This window comes from Microtus pennsylvanicus, chromosome 3 (assembly GCF_037038515.1).
Source record: "Microtus pennsylvanicus isolate mMicPen1 chromosome 3, mMicPen1.hap1, whole genome shotgun sequence".
Lineage (NCBI taxonomy): Eukaryota > Metazoa > Chordata > Mammalia > Rodentia > Cricetidae > Microtus > Microtus pennsylvanicus.
In genome coordinates, this window is record NC_134581.1 from 122,685,401 (window position 1) to 122,697,868 (window position 12,468).

Here is a 12,468-nt window from a genome sequence, read left to right on the forward strand (position 1 = left end):
TAGAAATGGGTTAAATTAATATGTAAGAGTTAGCCAATAAGAAGCTACAGCTAATGGAGCAAGCAGTGAAAATCAAGTATTGAAAATCAATACACTTTCTGTGTTATTATTTTGGGGCTAAGTGGCCAGGAACTAACAAGTGGCCCTTCTTACAACAAGGGTACAAGACCATTGTCCCACAGCATGTGTATGTGTGTGTCTGTCTGTGTGTCTGTGCGTGTGTGTGTCTCTGTGTGTGTTAATCTGTGTATGTGTGCAGAGCCCAGAAGTTGATGTCTGATACATTTCTTTATTGCTCTTCACTTTATTCTCGAGGCTGCACCTGATGCTCATTGATTTGTCCAGGCTGGTTGGTCAGTGAGTTCCTGGGAATCTATCTGCCCTTTGAGCCCTCTTCACACTGGATTACAGACATATGACCATGCCCAGATTTCTAGGTGGGTGCTGGAGATCTCAGCTCAGTTCCTTTTGCTTAGGGGGCTAAGCTTTTGGCCAACTATGCTTTCTCTTATCTAGTAGACTTCAGCATATATATGGCATAAGACAGAATCAGTAACGATTGCTATTACTCAAATTAAAAACAAAAATCTTCAGTTTTAAATAAGAAAGCCTTTGGACTTATTATCTGACATCAAATCATGGCCCAAGCCTCAACAGAATCAGAAATGATCTAAGAAAGCTATTTGGGTTAAGTTTCACTGAATGCTTGTTTCAGTGCGGAATTTAGTCCCTGTGAGAATTTACAGCCTCCACAATCACACTGATTTCAGCCTGTTGAACATTTTAATTGTTGGATAGAAAAAAAAAAAAGAGAAAAACACCGAAAGGTACCATGTGAGAAAAGTAAACTCTGGCAATCGAGGGAAGTGACAAGGCCAACAATAACATCAATTAAAGAATCGGCTAAAAATCAGTTGATTTTCCTATGACACCTAGGATCTGAATTAGACAAAAATACCTTTGTATAGGACCAGAGAAAAACTTCCTAGGACTCAATGAACTTCAACCAAACTGAAGAAGGTGTAAATTTCCTAGGATGTCTTTAGATAAGATTACAAACTCACTTTTCAAAAGCAAGCATATGCAAACGGCCTGAAGGGTTCACGTCAGCGGTTTTGTAAAGCTGAACCTACTTTCACAAGCTAGAACTGTTGGAAATACCCAGCGTAAACACTGGCTCAGCACTTCTGAAAGTTTCAGACCTGTGCTCTGAAAGGGCGGAGACTCTGTTTTATGCCAGTGTTACTATCAAGGAGCTGGAAGTGGAGACCTTGTCCCACATCAGGCCAGCCTGTGGGAAGGAATCCAGCTTCTCAGCTGGAGGAGTTTCTTGGAGGGGTGGTAAGCCTCCTTCCCTGACCATCTCCCCTGGCCCTCAGAGGGGCTGTCACTCCCCTGGCTCGAGCAGGTGCAGGCCATTGTTTTCCCTAGTCAGGGCGTCCAACCACAGTCCTGATCTGTTTGCTTCCACTGTTGTTGCTGTCTGCAGTCATTACTGTTCATGCTTCTCTCATTACTGATGAGTGAGGATCAGAGATAGCCCCGCTGTTGTTTCTGTAGGAAGTATTCTGTGGGGCAATGCAACTTCTGGTCCTGGGAATAAGGCTTCTACAAAGGGCCAAACATTTCAGAAGAAACCCACTCAATTCTGTGACTCCTCTTTCATGTCTAGTTCTCATGAAAATGTAAACGAATAATGCAGTTAAGAACAATGCAAAAGGTAAAATCCTAGCTGGAAAGCTATTTTTGGACACGCAGGTGATCACCCCAGGTTGCTATCATCTTCTATGTGCTTGGAGGACAAGCAGGGGACTGAGCCCCTTCGATAAGAACTTCCTGTCCTTTAGCATCTCTGCAACATTCCAAGGTTGTCTTTTGTTCCTCCAGTTTGGGGTAGAAGTCTTGGTTTTGATGAAACTGCATTCCAGGCCAGCTGATCTAAAGGTTAAACTATTTTAACATTTCTCCACAGGATTTACCAACCCTGATGAGTTGGCAGGCCTTCAGCTGGCCTATTGCCACTTTAGCATTATTTAGAAATATATTTAGCTCTTTGTCATCTGTTTCTGATCACCCGAACCAAGGTGGCTTTTCACCAATCACAGGGGAACGTGGACTGTGTTCAGGAGGACGATTCCGAACACAAAAAAGTGCAGAACCGGTACTGCTTTGTGGGCCTACTGCCTTTCTTTCCAGAACTCACTGCAGAATGGGTGTGAGCGAGGAAGGTTGGCCCCTTTACTATCTTCACTGGGGAAAGCAATGGCATCAAGACTTAGGTTTATAGTACTGGTTCTGACTCTTTCAGAGTTAACTTATTAGTTAAGGGCTTCCGACAATTCTGAGTGGTCACCATAGTTTCTGTATCCAGTTCAGCCTGCTGCGAAATAGTTACTGTTGGCTATTTTCTGACATTGCTGTGTTCTGAAACAACCTTTATCCAGGCATTTAAAAATAATTAACTCTTATGTTAGCTAACAAGAATGTCTTCTATTTCTCCTTTAAAAATGAAAAGAATTTGAATTCTAAGTCTCTGTCTAGAGACAGGATATCACTATATAGCTCAGGTTGTTCTTTAGCAGAAGGTCCTCTCCCCTGAGCCAAGTGGTGGGCTCGCTAGTGTGGCTTCACACACAGTCACAGCTCTTCATTTTTGAAGACCGTAAACCTTCCTTCATTAGCTGTGCTCCTGACTGGAGAACATTTGGCTGTTGCATACGAACAGTTCTGTGGAAAACACCTCATCGTTTGCTTTTATGAACAGTACTATGAAGGGCCAGTTTACAGAATGTGTTCCGTGGTTGGCTATCATTTACCTTTGAGGAATGTTAAGTCAAACAGTCCCAGACTTCCAGAGAAGAGTAGTTTATAAAAATTAAAGTACTGTGCAGGTGAAGCTGCAAGGCATTTAGTGAATCCTTCAGATTGGCATATAGGCAAACATATGAGTATTTTCCTGACCAACACTTGATGAGGGAGGGCCCAGCCCACTGTGGATGATGCCATATCTGGGCAGGTGGTCCTGGGGTGAATAAGAAGGCCAGCTGAGCAAGACATGGGAGAGAGCCATTAAGCGGTGATTTTTCCATGGGCCATGCTTCAGTTCATGTTTCCGGGTTTCTGTCTTGCATTCCTGTGTGTCTCCCCTTCATGGACCGCAAGTGTGAGTTGAAATCAGCCCTTTTCCCTTCAAGTTGCTTTGGGGCACACAATAGAAAGCCAACTAGAACACAAGTGGACTCCCTTTCTACCTGACAAGAAATCCCTAGGTAAAGTAGGGGGACAGATCACATTATACAAGATTTTGGTAGCATCTCTCTGGAATTCTGTGTTGCATAAAAGGAGCAGCCTCCTGGAAGAGCCTGGCTTCGCAACCAGGAGATGGGGCTGCAAAACTATCCTGTCATTTGCTAACAGTTCCCCAATGATCCTTTCATCTTTCACCCCTGCAAGTTCTCTCTTTCTCTTGGATTAGGTTCTGGTGGCAGTACCTGCGCCAAGTGCTGACTGTGTTTAATGAGCCTAGTGCTGTGCCTGGCAGATGATGAACACTTTCAAGTGCTAATTGCGTTGAGGGAAGGGATAGTGGAAGGTGATCCTCATTTAGTCATTGATTTGCCAACCCATCATGAGGAAGTGTGCTCATCTTTTCAAGCTTCAGTCTGCCAGTCTAATGACACCTATTTTGAATGATGCTAACATCAGCTCACACTTGTCCTAATGACTGCTTGCCCTTGCCTTTCTGGTACTCCCCTTGTTTCTGCCCCTGGACTTAAAACATTCTGGCAGGCTACTCTGTTGCTGCCTCAGGTGTGGTCCTGGCTCCCAGGCCTATCTCAAGGCCCTGAACTCCTGTTCTTCCTCTCCCATGTTCAGGGAGCCTCTGAATCTCCTGAAGTATGGGGGCAGATTGCATTCATTAAGATTTTGGCAGCATCTTTCTAGAATTTTATGTCGTGTTGCTTAAACAAGGACTGCTTTGTTGGCACACATTAGCCATATGGGAGCGGTTTGGACGGTGCTGCTGACAGCCATGCCTGGGTTGCTGTTTGTCATTTCTCCCCTCGTCCTGAAACAGTTCAGGACTGGGATATTCCATTGACGCTTAGTGGAGGCATCGTTTTCTATCTCCTCCCTCCTTCCCTCTCTGCACAACTTGCTTATTTGTAGATGTAGGTGAATCGCCGCGAGACAATCAGGATCTACCATTCTGTGTGCTCAGCGCCTTCTATTTTAAGAAACATGCTATTAGTTTCCACTGATGTAGCTGTGAAAAAAAACCCAAAAAGACCAAAACGCCAACCGTGAAAAGTAAGCTATTAAGATGAGTCAGAAGGAAGAGTTTTGAAGCTAAAAACAGAACTATTACAGATATAAAGACAGGGCAGTGGTAGGAGGGTCTTAAAGGCTCTCTGCGCAAGTCAGACAAGAAAACCTATTCAAATTTTAATTAAAAAAACCCCATTACTGTCACATATTCAGACAGATTACAAATGCTTACCATAATTATTTCTTCTGGCTCAGAAGTGGAAATTTTGATTACATTTTGGGAGGGACGAGAGAGAACACATTTAGGTGATTTCTTACTTCTAAGAGATTTGGGTGACATGTTGGATCTGAGGATGTTCTCCACGGGAGGCATCTGCAGCCAGTGCAGGAGGTTGTCAGGAAGACACACCTGGTGGAAATGATACTTAAATATGTTAAATAAACTGAAGACTCAACTGTTTCCATTAAGAAAGAAGTAGAATAAGGAGTGGCATTAATTTTTACATGTAAAAATAATACAGTTATAGGGTAAGTCTACTTATACAAAGTGTGAGAGCAATCTGAGCTAATGAATTTATTCATACCAGACTTCCAGACGGCATGGAACTCAGAGTCAGAGAGCTTACCTGAGAAAGTCCACGGGAGTTTCCTAGAATGGTCAAAATCTCCCTCTCTTTTCTCATCGCCTCCCTGTATGTGATATAGTCTGCTAATGTGCCCTATTGCTAAAATTTAGGCCTTTTTATTATATAGCAATTGTGCTTGATTGTGCTCAGAGGGTTATTGGGCCCAAATATTAACTTTTAGCTGTGCCTTAAGTTTGAAATTGGTGGAATGATGGAACCTTGCAAACTTCTCTTCTTTGGGGAGGAGGATCTGACATGAGGGCTTTCAGAAGGCACCCAGAATATGCAGATTGCTACTCTTCTGGAATGAGTCTCTTGGTGGAAAAGCAGGCCTGAAGGGTCAGTGGGTGATGGGATGGGAGCAGGGGGAGGGGATGCTCCAGGGAAGTTCCTGGAAAGGTTGCCAAAGAAACTGAGTGTCTTGACTGGGATGGCAGCCAAAGGCACATTTGTCAAACTTATTAATTGTCCTTTTAAAGTAAATGTGCAACTTATTATGTGTTAATTATACTTCAATAAGGTTGAATGAAAAATCGATCTTTCACTAAGACAGAGCATAAGTCTAAATTAGGAAAATTATTGAGTTGAAGGGAATTATCAGATATATAAAATAAGAATACAAATAAATGTTAAAATTATCAGAAAATTAGAATGTGTGGTTCTACAAAAATACAATCTTTAGTTGTTGATTAAATTTAACAGTTTTAATCTAAGAATTGTGTGGATTTTTTTGACTATTATTCTTTTAATTGCTACTGGATCTGAGTAACAATGTTTAGAATCTAGATTCCTCAAGATTTCAATACAGGCTTTGACCACAAAATGACACAAAAAATCCAGATGTTCCTTTTCATGTGAACAAACATGCAAAGTCTCTTTGCTTCATATTTTATTTTTCTCAGTAAAATATGTGTCTTGAATAAGATTCTTAAAAAGCAAAGATCGCAGTTTTTTGTTTTTGTTTCCTTTGGGGTGTGTTTTTTTTGTCGGTTGCTCTCTCCTTTTAGATAGAAGTCCACGTGCAAAGATGTGCTGACTATCAAATGTGGGCTTGGGGCAGCTTCTGCGGCTCTATCATGACCTCCCAAAGGAGACCTGACATCAGATCTGAGGGTGCAGTTCTAAGACCCAGGCTATGGGCTAAGCACTATTGCCTGTATCTAAATGGACATCTGGGATAGTTGGTACTCAGTAGCTTTTAGTAGCTGTCCTCTGACCTAGCTACTTTATTTATAATTTATTCATTTTAAATCATGTGTACGTTCATGCTGAAGAGTGTCTATGGAGGTCAGAGGTATTGGCCTTTCTGTAGCTGAAAGTATAGGCAGTTGTGAGTCACTTGACTTGATTGCTGAGAATCGAACTCAGATCCTCTGGCAGAGCAATACACATGCTTAACCACAGAGCCCCATTTCCAGCCCTGACTTATTCAACTTTATTTCTCATTTGAAATACCATAAGGAGCTAGAAATGTCCCTCTTCTTCCTAGAGTTCTGAATTTATTACAAAGCTAAAACCCTATTGGCTACCTAATTACACTGTGCAGTGTTCATTTCCTATCTGCACAACTGATAATGAAAGAGGAGCTTCCTCTGCAGGCATTTCTTATCTCGATGAATCACACATACAGCAAAAGACTGTAGTGTACTCTCTAGTGGACTTGGAATTCTACACAGGATACAGATGAACCCTCCCGTAATATTCACTATGATTTGGGGATCTAATTTGGCCTCATTTGTTCTGCTTCAAGCAATGCCAATTTAATGATCCATTATTGTAATTGTGGGATAATAAAAATGCCTAACATTTTTAAGACCCAGTGTGATCCAAAATGTTTCTCATGGAAACCTGATATTTCACAGAGTGATCTGAGGGAAGGCAGGGATTCAGGTTACATAAGCCTGGGGAATGCTTTAGAGTGTTACACTTTCCCTGTGTTTCATTTGGAAAATGAGTGTCTTATTACAGTGAAGATCCACAGGGGCTTAGCTTAACTCAGCACTGCCCAACTGTTCAGCGCACCTCTTCATGTGGGAAGAAACATTGGTTTTTCAGAATGGAAGGGTTAGAATACATTTGTTTTTCATAAAAATATGTATCAGCTTTAATTTTCAAACAATTAAGTACTTACAGAACCTAAGTTACTTACCCTAAACCACTATTTATTAATGGAAGAAAAAACACACCAGTCTTCTAACCATTTAGATGGATATTCATCTGCTCATCTACCTGCCCATCCATCCATCCATCCATCCATCCATCCATCCATCCATCCACCCACCCACACACTTACCCATCCATCCATCCATCCATCTACACACTTACCCACCCACCCATTCATCCATCAATCCATCCATCCATCCATCCATCCATCCATCCATCCATCCATCCATCCACTTATCTATCCATTCATCCATCCATCCACCCACAAACTTACCCACCCACCCATTCATCCATCAATCCATCCATCCATCCATCCATCCATCCATCCATCCATCCACCCACCCACCATTCTCTGAACCAAATGTGTTTGTCTCTGTTTTAAGTTTTCTGGCTGTGAAGAAGATAAACTGAGTAAAACTGAGTCCTGTCTTCAAAGAATTTATATTCTTGTGAGAGCAGGAGACCTTTGTTGGCATTTTCCTGCAGTGGTATCTATAATGATGCAAACCACTGGTACACGCAAGCCAGCGGTACTGTGATGGGGCGGAGTATGTGATTGACAGGGGTGATGATGTGAGGACTCCCAGTGGGTGGAAGTCTGGTAGTTTCATCCTCTGGAAACCTGGGACGAGTGTAGTTGGCCAACTTTTATTGGGACTATAGACTGCGGGAAAATCACACAGGGCATAAATCTCTCTTTAAAGTGATATCAGTTGTATTCTTGAAAAACACTCATACTATAACTTGTGGACACCCTTAAGACTTTCCGGAAAGTTACACTCATCCAAATAAGCATCAGTATGTTCTGGAGACTACGTCAGAAGTTGATTCTTATGTGGCAGATGTTATTATTTATGTGCATTGGGTGCACATCAATCCTGGGCATCACACATGTCAGGCAAGTGTTCTACCACTCTTACTACTGTTTACTTTTCATCTAGAATTAGAGTCATGCTAAGTGGTTTCACTGGTCTTGAACCCATTTTTCCCCCACAGAGAGATCTTGAATGCTCCCACCTCCAGCGCTGGACTATAGGGCTTATGTAGGCCTATGCTACTGGGGTTGCCTAGCAGAAGTCTCTCAGTGATGGAAAATAGCAACACCTTTCCCTCAGTTAGCTTCACAACTTGTGTAAACATCCTTACACCAAAATTATTTCTTGCAAACAAGGTGTAAGCTTATCTGGACTCCAGCAGAGCCGGTACAAAGATGTTCTACTATCAAAAAGCACTGGAAATGGACACCATTTCTGTGGCCACATTTGCTAAACAAAACTTACCAAAGATATTCAAACCTTAGGATGCAGATTAAGGGAGAGGCTATTGGCTATCTTCAAGTGCTCATGCCAAACAACGAGCAGGAGAAGCAGGCATACCCTGAATTCCTGGCTGAGAAAACAGCACAGCTAGACTGTAGAAGGGACCCCCCAACCTGTGCAAGAGCTGGAGAACAAAGGCCTTTTGCCTGAGTGAACTTGGGCTTTGTTCAAAGGCTGAGGGAAATTTACAGGGTTTAGAGCAGCCTTTGGGTGTAGTTTTACCCTTGGGTATAGGTGGATCAATCTTTTTGTTGCTTCCTGATTGATCAGTCAGTCTTAAAAAGAGAGTTGGAGGGAAGGAAGGGCATAATGGGTGGTTATAACACCGTGTCCTGTGACAGGGGAATGAAGCCCTGAGGGCTGAGCGAGAGTCGATGGGACATGGTGAGATTAGCTACAGGATCATCAGAGACCGGATACTTTTGCATTTAGTATTGTGCGGACATGGCACAAGGAGACACTGGCGTTTACTATGGGCAGTGCTGAACGTGAGAAAATGTCCTAGAAATGGAGTATACCTTTCTATGTGAAATAAAAAACAAAAATACTACATTGGTTGTCTGTCCTTGCCGTGTAAGTAGGAAGTGGCTTTGGAAATAGTTTTACCCAATCTAAGACGTGCAGACTGACTGTGTCAGAGTTAGGCCGGGTGATCTTCAGAAATGTCACAAGGAAATCTTGTGTAAAAGTAGGTCAGCTGGGGGTCCTCAGTGAAGTTTTGGCCTGTGGTTTAAAAAACCAGAAATTTCATCTAACTCCTTGGAAGGTTCCAGAGACCTCAAATTGTAATTCCAGTGAACTCAGACCGGCTGCAGGCTCATTTATTCTCACTTGGACTTGCACAAGGAAACGCAGCTCTTGGTTATGAAAATACAATTTCTCCCCTAATGGGCTGCCCTTTCTTCCTGAGCATGCTCGTTTTCATTGTTCAGAAAGGACAAATGTGTTCAGGCCGTGGAATGAGAGCTGCACATTGAATTCAGCAGAGAGAAGAAAAAAAAAACTGCTTCAGTTTGCAGGCTGTGTGCCCACTTTAAACAAGATCAGAATGAATAAGACATTAAGGGAGACCTGCATAAATGCCCTCTAAATGGAGTGAAGGCCTGTAGATACAAGTCATTTTTCTGATTTTATATGTATAAACATTGTTCTATACATACACGGCCACCTTCAATGATTCATTAAATAAGCATCTGCCGTCTGCGCAACCTGTGGCCTCCTCGTCCTCTGATGTGACCTCTTGTGGATGGAAATACAGCTAGGCCTATGGTGATCGCGGCTGTGGCGGATGTGTGCAGGCGGTTTTCCCTGTCATTACTCCATAACAGCAGCCTAACAACCGTTTTCACGGTATTTATGCTGCGTTAGATATTAGGTATAATCTCGAGATGATGAAGGAACATGGCGGAATGAGGCAAGCCTGACCTCAGTTTAGATCGGAAACCTGAGCCCCTAAGCCCCTGCAGTTTGCTTCCTATGGGGTCCTGCAACCACCCCTAGCAGACATGGCTTGAGAAGAGATCTTGCTGGAGATGGCAGCGACGTGGAAGACACAAGCCACACAGCAGGCAGATGATGGCGGACAAAGACCATTTCCCCTGGCTCCCTTCCCAAGTGTTCTCTGAGTCGCTAAAGCTTTGGAGGGCACAACAGTGATCTGATCCACTTCCTCAAGAAAGGATCCTCAACCTCATCTTCAGGAATCCCAACTCACTGCTGCACAGCAGGGGCCCAGAGCTCCGCTTTAGCTAGCCAAAGCGGGATGGAGTGCTCCACCAACTACACTTGAGGGATGCTGCTCCAGGACGAAGGTGTCCTTTGCTGTCTTCTCTACAGATTCACCATCATACTGTCATTCTTGACAGTCACCCACCCTGCAGAGGTCCCAGAGGGTTCTGCTAGCCCAGGACCCGGGCAGGCAGTATTGCAAATATTTTACTCCTTCCCCTTTAGCCCCTTCCCTTTGTCCCTCCCTCTTTATCTTCTCCCCTTTAACCTCATTAAAAAATTAGGCCAAGGACAAATAAATGACTTAATGATGCAACTAAGTATTGGAAAAACAGACTTAATCAGCTCGATTCCAGTAGATGGCAAGAAATAAAGAAAAAAAATAATGAAATAGAAACAATTAAAATAATGCAAAGAATCAATGATGCTAAGAGTTGGTTCTTTGGGATGATAAACACAATCTATAGATCCTTGGCTGAACTAATCAAAGAGGGGTCCCACATGAATACACACAGAAATGAATAAGGAACCATAACAGCAAACACCTGGTAATTGAGAACATCACATGGGAATACTTTACAAACCAGTACTCCAGTAAGTTGAAAATCTAACAGGAATGGATGAATTTCTTGACTCACCCAAGTTATTAAGTTAAACTAAGAAGAGCTTAACTTAAGCATCCCACAACTCATGAGGGGATCGAAGCGGCAGCAAAAGCCTTCCGACTAAAACAAGTCCAGGCCCAGCTGAATTGTAGCAGAATTCTGCCAGACTTGAAGAAGAACCAGAGCCAAGTCTTAAACTCTTTAAAAGAAATCCAAGGCAACCAACTTTTCTCTCTTCCTATTCACAGTGCCTAACCTGAGCTTTAGTGTGCCGCTGGTTCATGCCACTGGTTAGCGTGCCACTGGTCAGCGTGCCACTGGTTAGTGGTCTGCCACTGGTTAGTGGTCTGCCACTAGTTAGTGTGCCACTGGTTAGCGTGCCACTGGTTAGCATGCCACTGGTTAGCATGCCACTGGTTAGCGTGCCACTGGTTAGTGTGCCACTCCGCCTTGCTGCTGAGTGGTCCAGTCTCAGCAGTCCTCATAGCTGCCCCTGGTGACTGGCATGCTCCCTAACCAACAAGCAAACGCATGCTGTCTACGGTAAGAGAGGAAGAAACAGTGGAAGTGGGGGGAAGAGGGAGGGAGAAAGGGATTAAGTTTTAAAACACTCTTCTCTTCTTGACAGAATCATAGTGCTATATTTTCTCATTTTTTTTTTTGCGGGGGAGGAAATGGAAGTTCAGGTCTTACTGTGTCGCCTAAGCCTACTTCGACTGTGCAGTCTCCTTGGCTCAGGCTACTGAGTGCTGCGATGACAGGCTGGTTTCTTGATGTCAGCAGACAAATGGATTGTTGGACGAGAAAAGGACTTTTTGGGAAGAAATAGTGTCAGTAAAAAAAAAAAATCAAGAGACTTGAAAAAAATTCATCTAATTTCTATCTTTTTATCAAGACAGAAAGAAAATGTGAAACCAATATCAGCAGTGAGTCAGAAAATTAAATATACAGCTGGAAACAGACAATTTTGTAAGGCAGTGATTAGTCATAATAGCACCATTTAATTTGTTTGAGAAAGATGCATTTTTCAGTCACGAGTTTGCTTGGGTAATTACTTATCTTGTAGCATGTATTATATAATTGAGAAATTGTTTATAGCGCATGAAATATGTAGAAAATATATACAATTTGATGCAGAGAATATATACATGTATTCAAATAATTTGACAAGGTAGGCGGGGAACCACTTTTTAAAGAAATAAATTATACGTTAAAATGCAGACACACAGGAGCGAACATCTCTAAATGTAGATGTGGGAGTCACTTCCACGGGCTGGAAAAGAGAGGCAGCTCTAGGCTCTCAGGTCCTGCTCCTTGTTTAGTGATGGCAGGAGGGCCAGGAGCCCACGCTGTTCTCCACTGAGCAACACCCAGTGATTTCTCAGCTTGCTAGGCTGCCCTGAAAGATTCACACTGGAGTTGAAATAGGGACGATTGCCAGTTTCCAGGAAGAGCTGAGTTCTTCTGTGGGTCCCCCAGAGTGACAACCAGGGCAATCAACAATGACAAATCTTGTTCTCCTCTGATTGTGCTGGGGCACACGGTGATGGTGTCAAGGCCTTTCTGCAGTTCTTTCCGTCTCGTATACCAGCTATAGACCTGGCTTGGTAAAAGTACAGAGGCGACCTCAGTAATAACCAGCACTAGTGGGTAGAAGGCACCAAGACTGAGACCTGTAGGTCTGTGGCTGGCTCAGAGCCGGGCGCTTTGCCGTAGGTGTTGTGTGGGTTTGGAGCTACAGCCTCACATCGCAGTTGC